We start from the raw sequence: 16,818 nt of genomic DNA on the forward strand, positions 1-16,818 counted from the left end.
TATGTACATATATTCAGGTTAAATGGATTTGGCAACTGGATAGATAATAAAAAGTATCAGTGGAATATGTGATGAGTGCAAAATTGTGTGTGATTAACATCACTATATTTGTCCTTGTTAAGTGTAAGTTATGGTGTGTGTGTGTATATGTGTGTCGGGGGGGGGGGGGGGGTTCAGGATCTTTCTACAAAGTCTAATAAAGGGTTAATGTAAAAAGAGGACCATCCAGATGGTGCGGGTAACCACTATATAGTCATTCTGCAGTCATATTCAACATTAAGGCTTGGGGGTAGAAGCTGTTCAGGGTCTCGCCGGTTCCAGCATATACACTAATAGTGCTTACATGTAAGCCATGCAGAAATATAGGGAACAGTCTATGACTTGGATGGCTGAAGTCTGTGAAAATGTTTTGGGCCTTACTCTGACAGCACTTGGCGGGGGAAATGTAGTTGCTGTACCCAAATGTAGAATCTTCTCAGAACAGTGCTTTTTTTGGATCTAATGTTTTCAGCCTCTTGATGTGGAAAGAGGCATTGGTGTGCTTCACCTGAGGTGTATACAGTAAAGGTCTGCCACAGCAGAGAGATATAACCCTGAGGACGTCTCCGTGGAGGGCGGGTCAATAATGAATGCAGTAGACGTAAATGTATAGACTTGGTGAAAATGGGGAAAATTAGATTGAGTGTGGAGGTGTCTTAACCGGACACGGAGCACCAACCCTTCGCAGGTCTCAAAGACTGAGGGTCAAGATACAGTTCCCTCAGGATGGACTTTCTCTGATTCCCCTATGTAAACAAATCTTTATCATGGACAACACAATTCAGTAATTTCCCTTTACCAATACAAGTCAATCAGGAGTTAAGGTCTGAGTTTTTTTTGTCCATACCTCAAACCCTGAATGAGCTTTATAGCAAAAAATGAAACTTTTTGGATCCAGAATGCTGATTTGCTGATAGATATGGTATATGAGACCATATACCACAGAGTAAGAAATCACAGCACTTTTTGCAGCTCTAATTCTGTTAGTAACCAGTTTATAATCGCAATAAAGCATCTCAAGGATTTGTGGTATATTGACAATATACCACGGCAAAGCATTTTGTCCAGGCACATTGCAGTTCACTGTTAATTAGAACATGATATATTGGCCATACACAGTACCACAGTCTCTAATACTATATTACCTAAATATATGATGGGCATGACACATAATCACTTGTTAACCTGCAATAATTGAACGTTTTATGACTTTAGCAAACAATGCAATAATTGACGTATCAAAAAAAAGACCATGTCTTTCAAAGAGGGATTTCAGCAGTGTAGAATTGTACCCATAATTAATGGATTACTTGACGACTCTCTGTAGGCAGGCTTTAGCTCCAGAGTAGTGAATTCAGCCATATAATTTTTCTTTTGAGTGGATAAAAAATATATATTTTTTACTTTCACCGTGTGAGACTAAAAAAAGCTAATGAAATATAGCTTCATAACACTTGATCATCATGCAAATCTTTTTTTTGTAATATGTTGATAAAACAGTTTGATAAATTAATCTTAATTAAGATACAGTTGAAATATTATAATACACTAATAAATTAACATGAATATGTACAAACTGACAGCAGTTGAATAAGTGCTATATGGGTGATTTGAACATATTTACGTCTCTTTTTGTTAAGTATCCAGTCCCTGATAATATATACTTGAGATTTATTCAAGTAGGACAGACAATAAAACAATTTTTTTGCTATTAATTGCACACAGAGCCAATTGAAGCCAAAATATTAATGGGTTTTAGGTCAAAGAGAGAAAAAGAGTGAAATGAGAGCACCAGATAGAGCGCAACAGAGGAAGAGAAATCAAATGGTAATTACAGAAACTGAAGAAGTTAAAATCGTAGCAGACATTTCGTGATCTAGAGGAGCAGTTCTATCTTTTCTACTGAAGGCCGGTCTAAATGAAACCCTATGCCCATGGCTCTATTCAAAAGGAGGGCACTATATAGGGGGTAAGGCACCACTGGGGAAGTGTACTTGCAGTGTGTTAGGGGAGAAGGGACGGGACAGTAAAGGACAGCAGACATCAGCGTATTTAATGTGGAGAGGATTGCAAACAAAAACATTCAGCATTCTTGTTAGCGTTTGGCTTTTGATTTGGGCTGTTTCGACAGTTGAATTGAAGATGTTTGACATCCATTGGTGCAACATTGATTTAATATGGTTAGCCTAGCTCAGGGAAATATACGTTTCAATTGAAAATGTTTATGGTTTAGCTGACACTTTGGCATACATTTAATACCAACAGTTCAGTCCTTCACAAAACATTTTTTTTTGGGCCACAAGAGAGGATGTATAAAATCTTAGAAAAATGTGTTTCCCAACAACTGAATGTCTTCCTAAAGACAAATAACATTTATGAAATACTCCAGTCCGGTTTCAGATCCCATCATAGTACTGAGATTGCACTCGTGAAGGTAACAAAGTACCTTCTAATGGCCTTGGACAAAGGTTCCGCATCCGTCCTGTTGCTTCTTGATCTTAGTGCTGCTTTTGACACAGTCTTAGAGAGACTGGAAACCCATGTTGGGCTATGTGGACATGTTCTAGCCTGGTTTTAATCTTATTTATCTGAAAGATATCAGTTTGTTAGTGTGGATGGCATATCCTCTGACAAGTCAAAGGTATGCTTTGGTGTTCCTCAAGGCTCGGTTCTGGGCCCATTATTGTTCTCACTATATATGCTCCCTCTGGGTGATGTAATCCGAAATCACAATGTAAACTTTCACTGTTGCGCTGATGACACACAGTTATATATTTCAATGAAGCATGGAGAAGCCCCTAAATTAGCTACTTTGGAAGCATGCGTTTCAGATATTTGGAAGTGAATGACAGAGAATTTCTTGCTCTTAAACTCAAGGAAAACAGAAATGCTCGTTTTAGGACCCAAGAAACAAATAGCTTTGTTAGCAGATCTCACTGTGAACCTTGACGGCTGCATGGTCGTTTCCCAAAAAACTGTAAAAAACCTAGGCGTTACCCTTGACCCTGACCTCTCCTTTGAAGATCATATGAAATATGTCTCAAGAGTTGCTTCTTTTCATCTTCGAAACATTGCAAAAATTAGAAACTGTCTATCAAAAACTGATGCAGAAAAATGAATCCATGCGTTTCGTTACTTCTAGACTAGATTACTGCAATGCTCTTCTCTCTAGTTATCCAGACAAACTAATAAATAAAATTCAATTAGTGCTGCACACGGCTGCTAGAATCCTAACTAGAACAAAAAAATTATAATTGAACACATTACTCCTGTCCTAGCGTCCTTACATTGGCTGCCTGTTAGGGTTAGGGCTGATTTTAAGGTTTTACTCTTAACCTATAAATCAATACATGGACTTGCTCCTACTTACCTTGCTGAAATGATCCAGCCATACATACCTACACATAACCTACGATCGCAAGATGCAGGCCTTTAAATTGTACCTAGAATTTCTAAACAAACAGCTGGCGGCAGGGCCTTTTCTAATAGAGCTCCACTAATGTGGAATGATCTGCCAATTAAGGTTAGAAATGCAAACTCAGTGCAAACTTTCAAGTGTCTACTAAAGACTCATCTCTAAGGCACGGTCTATGATTAGGTGTAGCCTGGCCCAGGGGCGTGAAGGTGACCAGGAAGGCATGATACTGTCTAGCCTTGCTGTCTTGCCAGGTGGACTCTCATTGCCACTGGGATGCCCTCCCTCCAATGCCTTTCGGGGGAAGAGTCACTAGCTTGTCGTTGTCTCTCTGTTGCGCACTTGGGCTGTACGCTGCTGGCAATACTCTGCCCTCTTTTAGCGGGGTTGCAGTTGGTGGGTGTCCCTTTGGTTGATGCCTGGCAATGTGGGTGGATTGATTTCCTACCTGTTGGGCCCTGTCTGGGGCCTCCCCCGGGTAGGGCCACAGTGTCGCCGGACCCCCCTGTCTCAGTTCCAAGGTGTTATGCTGCTATATTATTGTGCTGGGGGAAATGAGGAATGCACTTTCTAACTTTTCTCAGTCTCCTCCAGTTTAAAATCTTAGGAGGAGATGATGTCATGGTCCACACCAGCAGAGTACCTGGTTTGGGGGGCCCGTTGCTGTCCCTGTCCTTGTCCACCTGGTCATACTTTTGACCTAGTCTAGAATCAAATAGACTCTGGATTTACCCCAGAGAAATGTATTTATTATTCTAATTGGACTCATAATATCTCACCCTGCACAGCCAGAAGAGGACTGGTCACCCCTCTGAGCCTGGGTCCTCTCTAGGTTTCTTCCTAAAATTCGGCCTTCTTAGGGAGTTTTTCCTAGCCACTGAAATCCAACACTACTGTTGTTTGCTCCTTGGGGTTTAAGGCCGGGTGTCTCTGTAAAGCACTTTGTGACAAAGGGCTTTATAAATACAGTTGATTGATTGATAAGCCAATCAGAAGCTGAGGATGATCAGGTAGCTATGTTGATATGAGGGTCAGATTTAAGGTTTGGCCAGGACACAGAGTTAATGCTCTTCTTATGATAAGTGCCATGATAAGTGTAATTTTAAGTGACAAAAGTGAGTCAGTGTACCATTTTCGCCCATTGGAAAGACAGTGCATTACTTGTTCACCTCACAAATCAGAAAAAATTCAATTTAATCTAAATAGAAGATAATACAGTTTATGACTCATAATGTCATAATAAAAACACCTATATTTTCTTAACTCTAGCTTGTCGGTTACACTAAACAGACGTGAGATAGGGCTGCTATTGCAATGCAATACAAATATCACAAAGTATTCATTATGAAAATAAGCACAATACAATAGCAGTCCCAATCAGAAAACGTCAGGGGAGCAAATAATAAAAACCCAATGGTTTGTGAATACTTCCAGAGACTCAGTAATGTTCTCTTGGTTAGTTTGGGAGTTGGACCCTTTCCCTGTCCTACTAGGTATTCAGAATGTAGAAAAAACAAATGTACTTAGTGACTGTACTTAGTACACCGCCGGAAAGAAATAAAACCATATGTTGAAACTCTTCAGTGGGGTCTAACAGTGCTTAGTTCTGTATCCTTTACTTTCGGGAGACCTTTGTCCTTCACTGCATTCCTCAGTACAATGTACCTGCTGCCTGGGCTGGTGTGAACCTCCCTTTCCCTGTCTCGATAATACAATGGTGAGACAGAATGAATGGCATGGTTAAAAATAAATTCTATACATAACACTATTTTAGAAAGGTGCTTAGTAGAAACAATGGTGTTCGTCGGTTTACCTTGATGTGGGAACCATTTTTGGTGATATTAGTTTTGAACTACCAAAGTAGATGTCTTCTTCTTTATGAAGGTCTCTACCGAGAACCATTTTCTAACTGAAAAATGCCTCCTAGAACTGTAGAAATCAAGGGATTCACCTGGAAAACCATATATTTGATGTTTCTGTTGCAACATTTCACATGCAATTATGTTTACAATGCACATACACATATAACTACATACATATAAATACCTACATACATATAAATAACAACACATACATTTTAATCAATCATTTTCAAAAGAAAAATCTTCACATTTTCAAAAAAAGTCCAATCTGTGATCATGGCCTTGCCACAACAGCTTCACATCAGGTGCAGCAGTGTCAAAAACCCAGACGTGTTCTCCAATGCACATCCCCAGGCCAGTCTGCTTCTTGTCACACTGCTCGTTCAACCAGGGAGTTTTCGCCGAAGCCTGCCGGAACACACCACAATTGAGCCCTCACATGTGCCTAACCTATAACAAGGAGTTGCCAGAGCGAGGTGAGGTGAGTCAGCCCTGTCCCACATTTACCCATCCACCCCAACAATGCTGGTTTCTGTTTCGGAGCCATTTCTTCTTATAGACTGGAATTTAAAATCAGATGGGTCTCATCATCTTGCGTTTAACTGGAAAATTGTTCCGGAGAAGTAATAAGCTTTCAGAATGTTTTATTATTATTATTGCTATTATGGTATGAAGTTGAAAATAATACACACAAGTTGTACAAAAACAAATTAACTGTGTCGACAAAGTAATTAAAAAGAGAGCAGTTAATCTCCTGCTTTGTGCTAGAACTGAACTTATACATTGCAGGGCCTGTGTGGGTGGAGTGGCTGGAGAATAGAGGGCCGTGGGTGTACTGCTCTAGCAGCAGAGCTGGAAGGTTACATCAGGTTATACGGTAGTTAGTGGATACACCCCTCTACAACTAAATGTATTTCGTCCACAGAAGAGGCAAAAGACATGTTTAAATATTTGATGTATTCAGGCTGGAACTAAGTATGTGTCCCAATTGTCACCAAGTTCCCTATGTAGTGCATCTGGTCAATGGTAGTACACTATGTAGGGAATAGGGTGCCATTTTGGACAGAATATGAAAGATTAGTCTTAGCTGGAACTGGCCCAGCCTTATTACAGTGTGTTGATGGATCAGCACCCTTGGTTGGAAGCTAATTTTAAAGACAATGGAGGACGGATGATGGCACGCACACACACACACACACACACACACACAGAGTGGCAGCCATGCCGGCTCTGATCCTCTCTGTCTAGACCTGTCCTCATAGACTCTGATGACACACAGATTACAACATTAATCTTTCACCTTTTATTCCCATTTAATTGCCTCTCATTCTCATTTTAGGCCTGTCTTTCATGCCTCTTTTATTCTTTGTTCCCTTCAAAGGGCTACTGTAAAAAAAAATCTGACAACCATTGCTACAGCTGTTAGGCAAAGTAAAACCTAAAATGTCTGCCATGTAGCATTTATCAGATTTGTATTTCTTTCATATGCAGTGTTAAACTCGTCATAGTTAGATAACCCTACAGCTGGCTGGTGGGGAAATTATATTGTCACACTGTGCACTTTTGCAATTCAGTCTAAATAAGCAAGTATACCGGCACTTGTCATCTCCCACCTGGACCACTGTTGGCTAGGCTCCCCATTTTTGCAATTAAACCACTGAAAGTCATCCTGAATGCTGCAGCCAACCTTGGGTTCAATATTCTCCCACTTTTGCCAACTCTACATGGACTCTTGCCCACACGTACCCATGGAGAAGCAAGGGGAACAGCCCTTCCCTTGAGGATATGCATAAACCCTACATAATATCTCTTCTCTTTCTCAGTCCATTCAAATCTCTTCTCTTTCTCAACCCATTCAAATATTTTCTCTGTCCTTGTAGCTTAATATTGGAACAAGCTTATTTCTGATGCTAGGACAGCAGAGTCCATGTTCAAAAACACACACACCAAGTTATATCAAATAACATTCACTCTTGTGTATTTATAGTAGCTCTGACTTTCTTTTTGTTTGCTATAACTTTTCTTTGCATTTTTCTAACTAATGCAAACATGTTTGTTTTAACTGTTTTATTTCCTAATTCAGACTGAATTTCATTAGGAACTATACATTAATTTGCTAACCAGCTTAATGTGACTTCCGAGTAGAGTTTCAAAATTCAGAAAAATAATTCTGACCAGAATTGCATGGGTTTATGAGAGTTTTATCATAAAAATGTTATATTGTTGTGTAGCAAAGTACAAAACTTTTGCACACCTGCAAATCGGCTGGTGCGTCAGAGAAGACCGAAGGTCGAAAAAATATTGAAGAAAAACTCCGGCACACTGTCCGTATAACATGCAATATCAAAAAGCTTAATGAAAACAACATTTTGGTTCGAGGACCTTCATCAGGTCATTTTGATATTGTATGTTACAGGGACAGTGTGCAGGAGTTCTTGTTTAATATTCTTGTATAGCTCAAACCACTTTTACTCGGACAGACATTTGCATAAGAAAAATGTCAAACAAAACTTGGGCACTTTGTGATCTACCCTTGATATACGCTCTAGCTTAGCCCTGTTAAATCACACAGACTGTTTTCTATGTATGCAGAAGAACTGGTCAACTCTAATGGTACAACCCAGCAATCCGTAGCATAAACAGAATGTTTAAAAGGTTCAAACCCAGCGTGTCCATTGGACAGGAGGGGGGTTAATTATAATGATAACATTTGCCTAGGAACTCAGTGAAGGCCACAGGACTGAAAATGAGTGAATTCAAAAACCATGACTAACACATTCAATTACTGTGAGATTAAAGTATAGATTCTCAGATATTATTTGAGTGGTACATATTGGTTTAACTTTTTTGAAATACTTTTTTATAGTCCTCCCTTTTCAGGCCATCAAAAGTACTAATGTCATGGTGAAATTTTACACTAGCGAATATTTGGTCCCATATCCTTTGCATGCAATGACAGCCTAAAGTCTGAGACCAACTGACCCCACACTGGGTTTCTTTTCTGGTAATGCTCTGCCATCATCTGTGGCTGCACAATGAAGCAGAATGGCTTGGTAAGAAATGTTGTGAAAGGCCACAACGCCATCTTTGACTCGCCTGAGGTTGCTGGGAGCTTGCTTCAATAATGATTAGAGAATGAAGTTTGGGAATTTGTCACAGATGAACAAAATTTCATAACATCAAGGTAAAAATACAATCTGCAAATTGTCCTAAATTAATTACAAATATAAAACAGAAAATAATTGATCCCTTAAGTATTCATCCCCCTTGCAATGAATCACCTGAATGAGCTGTGTTGGAATTGTCTTAGTCAAGTCAAGTAATTAATAGAATGGACTCCACCTGTGTGCAATCAAGGGTTATCACATGACTTCCGGAAAAATACTGTACACCTATCTCCGGGAGGTCCCACAGTTGGTAAGTACAATTCAATAAAAAAGGACAACAAGAACACAAAATGACATTGAAATCATACCCAGAATAAGGTCCTTCAAAACAGAGGATCCAGGTGAGAAGGACACTTCTCAGGGAGGTGTCCAAGAGGGCTCTGGCAACTTGAATGGAGTTACAGTCTGTTACAGTCAACTGCTGAGTTGGGAGTCACTGGGCAAATGGCAGAGATAGCCTGGGTGCTTCACAAAAGTGGTCTTCATGCTATGGGGATACTTCTCCGTGTCAGAACCTAGGGATAAAGTTAGTAAAGGACCTGGGATTTGGTAGAAGAGTTATGTTCCAGAAGGACAAATTGCCCAAACATTGCCCAACCCACCCTAGAGTGGGGTCAAAACAAAATGGTCAATGTCCTGGAGTGGCCCAGTCAAAGCACAGACAATTGAGAATATGTGGAAAGAGTTGAAAAGTGCTGTTCACCAAAGTACCAATTTTTGCAAAGAAGAAATTAACATAAATTGTAATGGACAGATGTGCAAAGCTGGTAGAGATGCATCCAAATAATTGCATTTGCAGTTGTATCGCTACTAAATATTGACTAAAGTGGAGTGAAAACTTACAGTATGTAAATCATTATTTTTAGTCTTGTATTTGTAATTTGTAGTTTAGGGCAATGTATGGATTTTATGTTGTAAGACAATAAATGAGGAAAAAGGGGGGGGGGGGTGAATACTTTTGACTGTATCCTAATTTAGAGCAGGGTTTCCCAAATGCTAGGTTAATATTCACAGATATTGGCTAATATGTTCTCGTGTCCTTTTTTATTTTATTTTTAGGTTTTTCTAAAACCTTAGGTAATACCATACTCTTTAAACCAAGTATGCTTCCACATCTCCAATACCTTACTGGAAACGATATTGTACATTGTAGCTTCAAATATGTGAGGGAAAGTTGTTATATAATGCTTTCTATCAATGATCCCCTTGAAGATGCAGTCTGAAACTTTTTTAAATCACATTTCAGCTCCCATTTTGGGCTGGATGTGTCATCATCATTTTGTCACGCATTAACATCACCAAGTTTTAATATTTAGCTAGACACCATTAAGCATTGTGTTAAACCGACAGAAGTTTATTTTTAAGTTTACTTCCACCACAAATAGCATCTATGAACTGTATGGCTTTTGCCACTGGCCGTTTTAACAGCTTATTAGCCAATAATTGGCTTACTAGTATCTACTTGGAATAGTCATACGAATTGAGCAATTGCTAGTGAAACTGAAGATGAACTTTACACAGGCAAAGGTATTTCATTTCATGGCACAACAACGTTTGTTCTGTTCCTCACTTAAAACCTTCCTTTTCAACTTTTTTGGAGCTGTATATTCTTAAAGACATTGTTACAATGTGCCACTCATATGTTTAAGGAACAGAGATGCAAAAAGAACATTAAGATATAATAGAGTGTTTTACATCAAAAGCTGCCCCATTCTGTTTTTTTTTTTTATTCCTTCACATCTGAATATATTTTAGTTAGCAATAGCAATGTCACTATCCATTTTTGTCCAACCGCGTAAGTGGAGCCGGCCAAGAAGAGCGAATGTCTCCTACTGAGTGACTGACCTTGGTAAATACTGTAGTGGTTAGAGAAGCGGACCTGCAAACGAATATCCTCGCAGGCAAAGCCAAGTACGCATTATGATTTGTTCTGAATAGACGAAAACTTTGTACGAAGTACACATCCGTGCATGCGTTTTGGGACAGGATAGACAAACATATTTGCTGCCTTCAACATACAGTAGTTACGTTAGCCTAAACTGAAACTATCCGGTTATATTGCGACTGTTTCTGGCATGGAATAGTTAATCTTCAGTCTCGCCAGCAATTGCTCAATTCTTATGATTATTCCTAGGAAGTTAGTAGATACTAAGCCTATTACTGGCTAATAAGCTGTTAAAACGTCCAGTGGCAAAAGCAATACAGTTCATAGACACTATGGTGGAGATAAACATAATAAGAAACGATAATCAGTTTAACACAATCCTCAAAGGAGTCTAGCGACTGTTGAAATGTGTAATGCCGTGGCGTAGTGGTTAAAGACAGGGTCTCTCGTATGGAAGACCTAAGTTATAATCTACTGAGAGCAACTTCATTTATTTATTATTACTGGTGGATTCCACGATTCTCTCGTCTTTTCACTTGATGAAAAAGTTAGTTATTGTCACCTTTATTGAGGGTTATTGTATTAATGTCATTCACGCGTTGGAGAAGACCGAAGTTCAAATAAATATTGAAGAAGAGCTCCCGCACACTTTCCATATATATATACATAATATATAATATCAAATATAATATATAAGCGTTAATGAAAATGTTTTGGTCCAAGGTCCTGATGAAGGTCCTCGGACCGAAATGTTGTTTTCATTAAAGCTTTTTGATATTGTATGTTACAGGGACAGTGTGCAGGAGTTCTTGTTTAATATTCTTGTATAGCTCAAACCACTTTTACTCGGACAGACATTTTCATAAGAAAAATGTAAAACAAAACTTGGGCACTTTGTGATCTACCCTTGATATACGCTCTAGCTTAGCCCTGTTAAATCACACAGACTGTTTTCTATGTATGTAGAAGTACTAGTCAACTCTAATGGTACAACCCAGCAATCCGTAGCATAAACAGAATGTTTAAAAGGTTCAAACCCAGCGTGTCCATTGGACAGGAGGGGGGTTAATTATAATGATAACATTTGCCTAGGAACTCAGTGAAGGCCACAGGACTGAAAATGAGTGAATTCAAAAACCATGACTAACACATTCAGTCATGGGTGGTCAATCTACAATTCACAGAAAAAGGCAAGGCACACTAGGAAATTATATTGGCGGGTGTTACTCCAAAATGACAAGTTGATACAACACAAATATGGACCAATTGCAGGGTCACAGTAGCTCTATATTTGTTTCATTTGAAATCAAACAATTACTGTGAGATTAAAGTATAGATTCTCAGCTATTATTTGAGTGGTACATATTGGTTTCACTGAAATACTTTTTTATAGTCCCCCTTTTTCAGGCCATCAAAAGTACTAATGTCATGTTGAAATTTAGCATTTGCGGATATTTGGTCACATATCTTTTGCATGCATGAAAGTAAAACGTATGTTGTTATGCCATGAAAGAAAAAAATTACATTCTCATGCCATGAAATGAAATAGCTTTGGCAGACTCGTTAGCAATTGCTCAATTCACATGACTATTTCAGTTAGTTAGTAGATACTGGTAAAGCTTATTACTGGCTAATACGCTGTTAAAAGGGCCCAGGTTAACTTAGTAAGAAACATTAGTCAGTTTAACTGTATCAATGTCATTCCCCTATAATGTCAATATTTTTTGACATTATAGGGGAAGCCAAGCTTCCCTTGCAGTCTTAAAGAAATCCCCACTGGTTCCATCGTACAGCGGGTGGCCTTGGAATGCGTCTCTGTTTTGCCTCAGCAAGTACCGCAACACATTATGGAGCACCAGAGAAAAAGGTGGCAAAAGCAGTTAAATCTGCAAAAAAACACCTTCAGGATGATTATCCTTGCTGAACAAAGTTGCTGCAAGGTCAGGTTCAGCTGGTGAGCATAGTAGTGAACAAACTGGGCATGTGGGTATGTCTCTTTCATTAGCGTCTGTACCCCTCAAACGTTTCCACTCATTACAGCCGCACCATCATAAGTCTGAGCGATCAGCTTTTCTCCCAGCTTCAGTTGTTCCAGCACTTCCTTGATGCTATTAGAGAGGCCGAGTCCAGTTTTATCATTGACTTCCAGAAACTCCAAAAACCTTTCTGTCATTGTATTGTCAGGCAACATGTATCGCAACACAACCACCATTTGCTATTTACAGGAGACATCAGTTGTATCATCTGCCTGTATGGCAACAAATGATGTCTCGTCCACTTGCTTGGCTATCTTCTCCCTGTACACTTCATAAATACAGTCTAACAGTTTGATTTGTACAGTGCTAGATGTCCCTTTGAAGATGGGCTGAGCGTCATAGTGCCTCTGAAGTCTTGAATCGCCCTCACACATAGTCTCTAAAAAAATGCAACTGAATATTCCAGGATTCAGGGAGTCCACCGACTCGTCGTGCCCCCGCAGTGCGGTTTCACATTTTCCAAACAGTTTAATAAATGTTATGATCCCACTGAGAACATATCTGTTTTCCTCCACCTGTTTGTTATGCTGCTCAATAGAGCGCCTGTATGCACTGTCAACTTGGGCTGGGACATTTACCCTTCCATGTAAGCCCAATTCCACAGCATTGTCCAGATGACTCCCGCTGCTCTCATGTTTTGCATTACTCTCAGAAAGATGTTTCAAATCTTTGTAACCCGTCCTCGGCCAAGTACCATCTCCACCAAATAGCAGACATGGAAAACAGAAGAGTGCCTTCTTTTGTATGCTAACCGTTAGCCACTTTTTCTTCAAAAACCACCCTTGGTTACTTTTACCAGCAGTTTGAGTGATGACAATATGCCATGGCTGATGGGCACCAAGTCGCTTTACTTCAAGTTTCTCCTCCAAATTAAGGGTTTCAAACTGGTGCTCGAGTATGAAATCCACTTTATTCATTTTCTCAAATTATCTGGCATTTCTGAAGCTAACAAGCTAGCTAAGACAATTTACCCTCCTCGCTCTTCTTGACGACTAATGTTGGTGCCAGACAGACAGACAGCCAATCAGGTCTGAAATACGAAATGACGCTGTAGTGGGGCTACCGGCTGTCAGCCCTACTTGGCATCAAATTCGTGTGATCTACATTGATGACACTAACATTCTGAACGTGCGTTTTAATATTTTCACACGTACAATGTACATTGCATTGTCCCACATTGACGCTTAGCCTATGGCATAGTCTGAAGCAACAAGGCAGGGACCAATGAACATGAAATTAAATCCTAATACAATTGATATGCACTTTACGAAGATGCTACATTCATAGATAATAAATTATAGGAAGTAATCTTTGAGAAATAAAAATAACAATATAGCTGCAGTTATTTCTGCTGGGGCTGTGCCCCACCTGCCCTTAATGACAACTATTACCAAGGGTACTATTACCAAGTATCTACAACACTTTTTGATACATGAACAAATGGTGATGGGGAATTTTTATCTTAATTCGTTTACCGATGTCTCAGAGCAGACGAAATAATAAGTCTTGTGTTTAAGGGATGACTTACATTATGTTACATTTTACGAGAGATATTGAAAAATTCTGAATACATTTTTTGTGTAAAGTAGTGGTTATCGATAGCATGAGACTCCACCTTCTGAAGTAGCATGTGACAGACTTCCATAACCCCCCTGGAGTTATGGAAGTCTGAAAACAAGTGTGTTGCAACTGTATCGCTTGATTTTCCCTCTATTGACTGCGACTATCTTTTGTTGTACGTGTTGAACATTACAGTGAACATTCAAACGCTGTGGAAATGTTCATGCAAACTAAGATCAATCTATATAGTGTTTTTTCTCTCTCATAGTATGAATAAGCACTATGTTAACACAGCTGATAATGAAACCTACCCTAAATTAATGTTGAATCAGACCAAACTCATGCTGTCCTTGACCTGATGACCAGTACCTCACATAAGTATTTGGAAAATGTAGTGTTTACAAATTACAATATACCAGATTAAAACAGAATCTTGAATAATCTTATTGAGAAATATATGAAAAGATCTTCCTATGCATCATTTTGTCATGATTGATAGAAAATATATTAACTATATGGCATTCCTGATCAGTCAGGAAAGTGCATTTTTCACTTTCTGGCTGACGAACAGTGTACTCTGTCTGACAGACATGACACTCTGTCTGACAAATAGAGTCATGAACCCCATTATTCAAGGTACTCATCTAAACTCTTAGAGGTTTTCTCAAAAAAGAATTCAAGTCTGGGCTAACACTAGACAATCTGGGTTCTTAGTTCACTGGCAGCTCTTTAAGCAATTAAGAAATAGAGACAATGGTTCAGTAAAAAAAAGACCAAATCGAACTATTTCATCAGTGCAACGGTGGACTCTGTCGGTAATCCTTCAACGTTTTGGATAGCTGTAAATTTGCTGAAATGAGGAAAAGCCTAAGCATGTTGTTTCTTATTCATGTATCATTGCTGAGAAAGCAAAGACATGATGCTTTTAATTAATATTTTATTTAGACACATTTATTTTTCTTATACTTTAGTGGCAAGGATTATTCTTAATGTCTCGAAGGAAGCCTTAGTGCTGCCACTTTATGTAAGGTAGGGAATAGTACTGATCTTGAAAATAATCAATCAAATTCAGGGGTTTAAATAATCAAAACATAGTACCACATAGTACTGAACCTCGGGTGCTGCAGAAGACACTCTGAACGTAAGTTTGTGCGAAATACAAAGAAAACGAAATGCATGCTTTTCTCTAGGCCACATAACTCAAATTGAAATGAAAAGATAATTATTTAGAATGGTAAACAAATAACTTCCTTCCTATGAATATATTGGTACCTGGCTTGATCACAAGTTGTCATTTTGCAAAGACATTGAACTGAATTGAAAAAGAAGAGTTCAAGATTGGTTTTGCAGAAACAAACTATGTCAAACTTCTGCAAATAGCAATGTCAATTTTAAAGTATAGGAATGTTATTTACATGCATGCTGCTGCATCTACACATAGCTGTTCACTTACACCCTTTTCAGATATATGGGAGCTCATCGGAAGCGCATCGGTTATGGCATAGTTGAATATCTACAAGGGAACACTACAGCTTTTTAAATGCCTGCATGAAACCTTCTCTTGAACTGTATCACAGCCCACCTATCTGCGTCCAGGGTACAGACCACTCTCTCCTAAAAAAGTACATTATTTACACCATGACCAAATATTTAATAGAAGTAAAATGCATCTTGCTGCCATATTGACAAGATGGAATGAAAACAACACATCAATGTGTTTATAGTTGTCAGGGGGAAAAAAATGAACTTTTTAAAAAAAGATGTATCTTGTCTGAAACGGTAAAGTATTTTCTGATGTTCCACTTTTTTTAATTGTCTGAAAGGTTATCAGTTGCTACGATTGACACGTTACTGTAATAACATTGCCTGAAAAAGGTATTAGCCATTACCGGCTATTGTATTAAAACTTCCTTTTTTTTGCATCAATAAGTGGGTTGGGAATCTTTACATGTAAGGTCTGATCAGCAACATTCTCAATTTTTATTTAAAAAAAATTCATACAGAAACTACCCACATATTCAAATATATTTATTAATTCTATATTAATCTTTGTTAAAACAGATCAGAACTTCATTACAGTATCAGCCCCCTTGGTTTCCACAAATTGGTGATAAATGTTTTGTTACACCTTATAATAAAATGCTGAATTCCTTGAAACTGGTATCTCTAGGGCAGTTTAAAATGCATATTAATGGCCTGTGTGATGACAAATATTTGACAAATGTGATGACAGTTTTTCCTAAATGTGGGTGTTATTGTGTTTTGTCACTGTATATCTTAACAACGTGCATTTACAAGTTTTGTTTTATATTGTAAAACACTTTGGTCTTTGTTAACCCTTGCTAAGGTGAAATAATTAAACTGACATAGTGTTATGGTGCATTCATCAGCCATGCAGTGTAAAGCCTTCATAATGGCACAGATACACAAATGAGAGCCCTTTCCATCTCTGTTGCAAGTCAGTTCAGAGCAGAGAAAGCTTGACAGAGTGTAGGGGAGATCGGAGCTAGTGGGTTTGGGTAGGAGAGGGGTGGCAGGCGACTAGGCCATTCATTCAGTAGCTCTGGGCTAATGCCAACAACACTACACAGGGGCTGTCAGAAAACATTACTAGCTTTCAAATCCTTGCTTCCTTCATCCTTGTTTCCACAAATCCTCTTAAACTAATTTGAGGAAGAGGTCCCAAGGAAGGAAATCAAGGAAACAAGAACAGGGGAAGCAAGGGTTTAAGCAACTATCAATGTTTTTAAAACACAGAAGGAAGTCTGTTCTGTTGCACTTTGATGCTGCCTTATGGAGGCAGACGTTTTTTCTCCAAACCTCATTTACTGCTCAGCTGGTTGTCAGGATAAAT

Source organism: Esox lucius, chromosome 4 (assembly GCF_011004845.1).
Source record: "Esox lucius isolate fEsoLuc1 chromosome 4, fEsoLuc1.pri, whole genome shotgun sequence".
Lineage (NCBI taxonomy): Eukaryota > Metazoa > Chordata > Actinopteri > Esociformes > Esocidae > Esox > Esox lucius.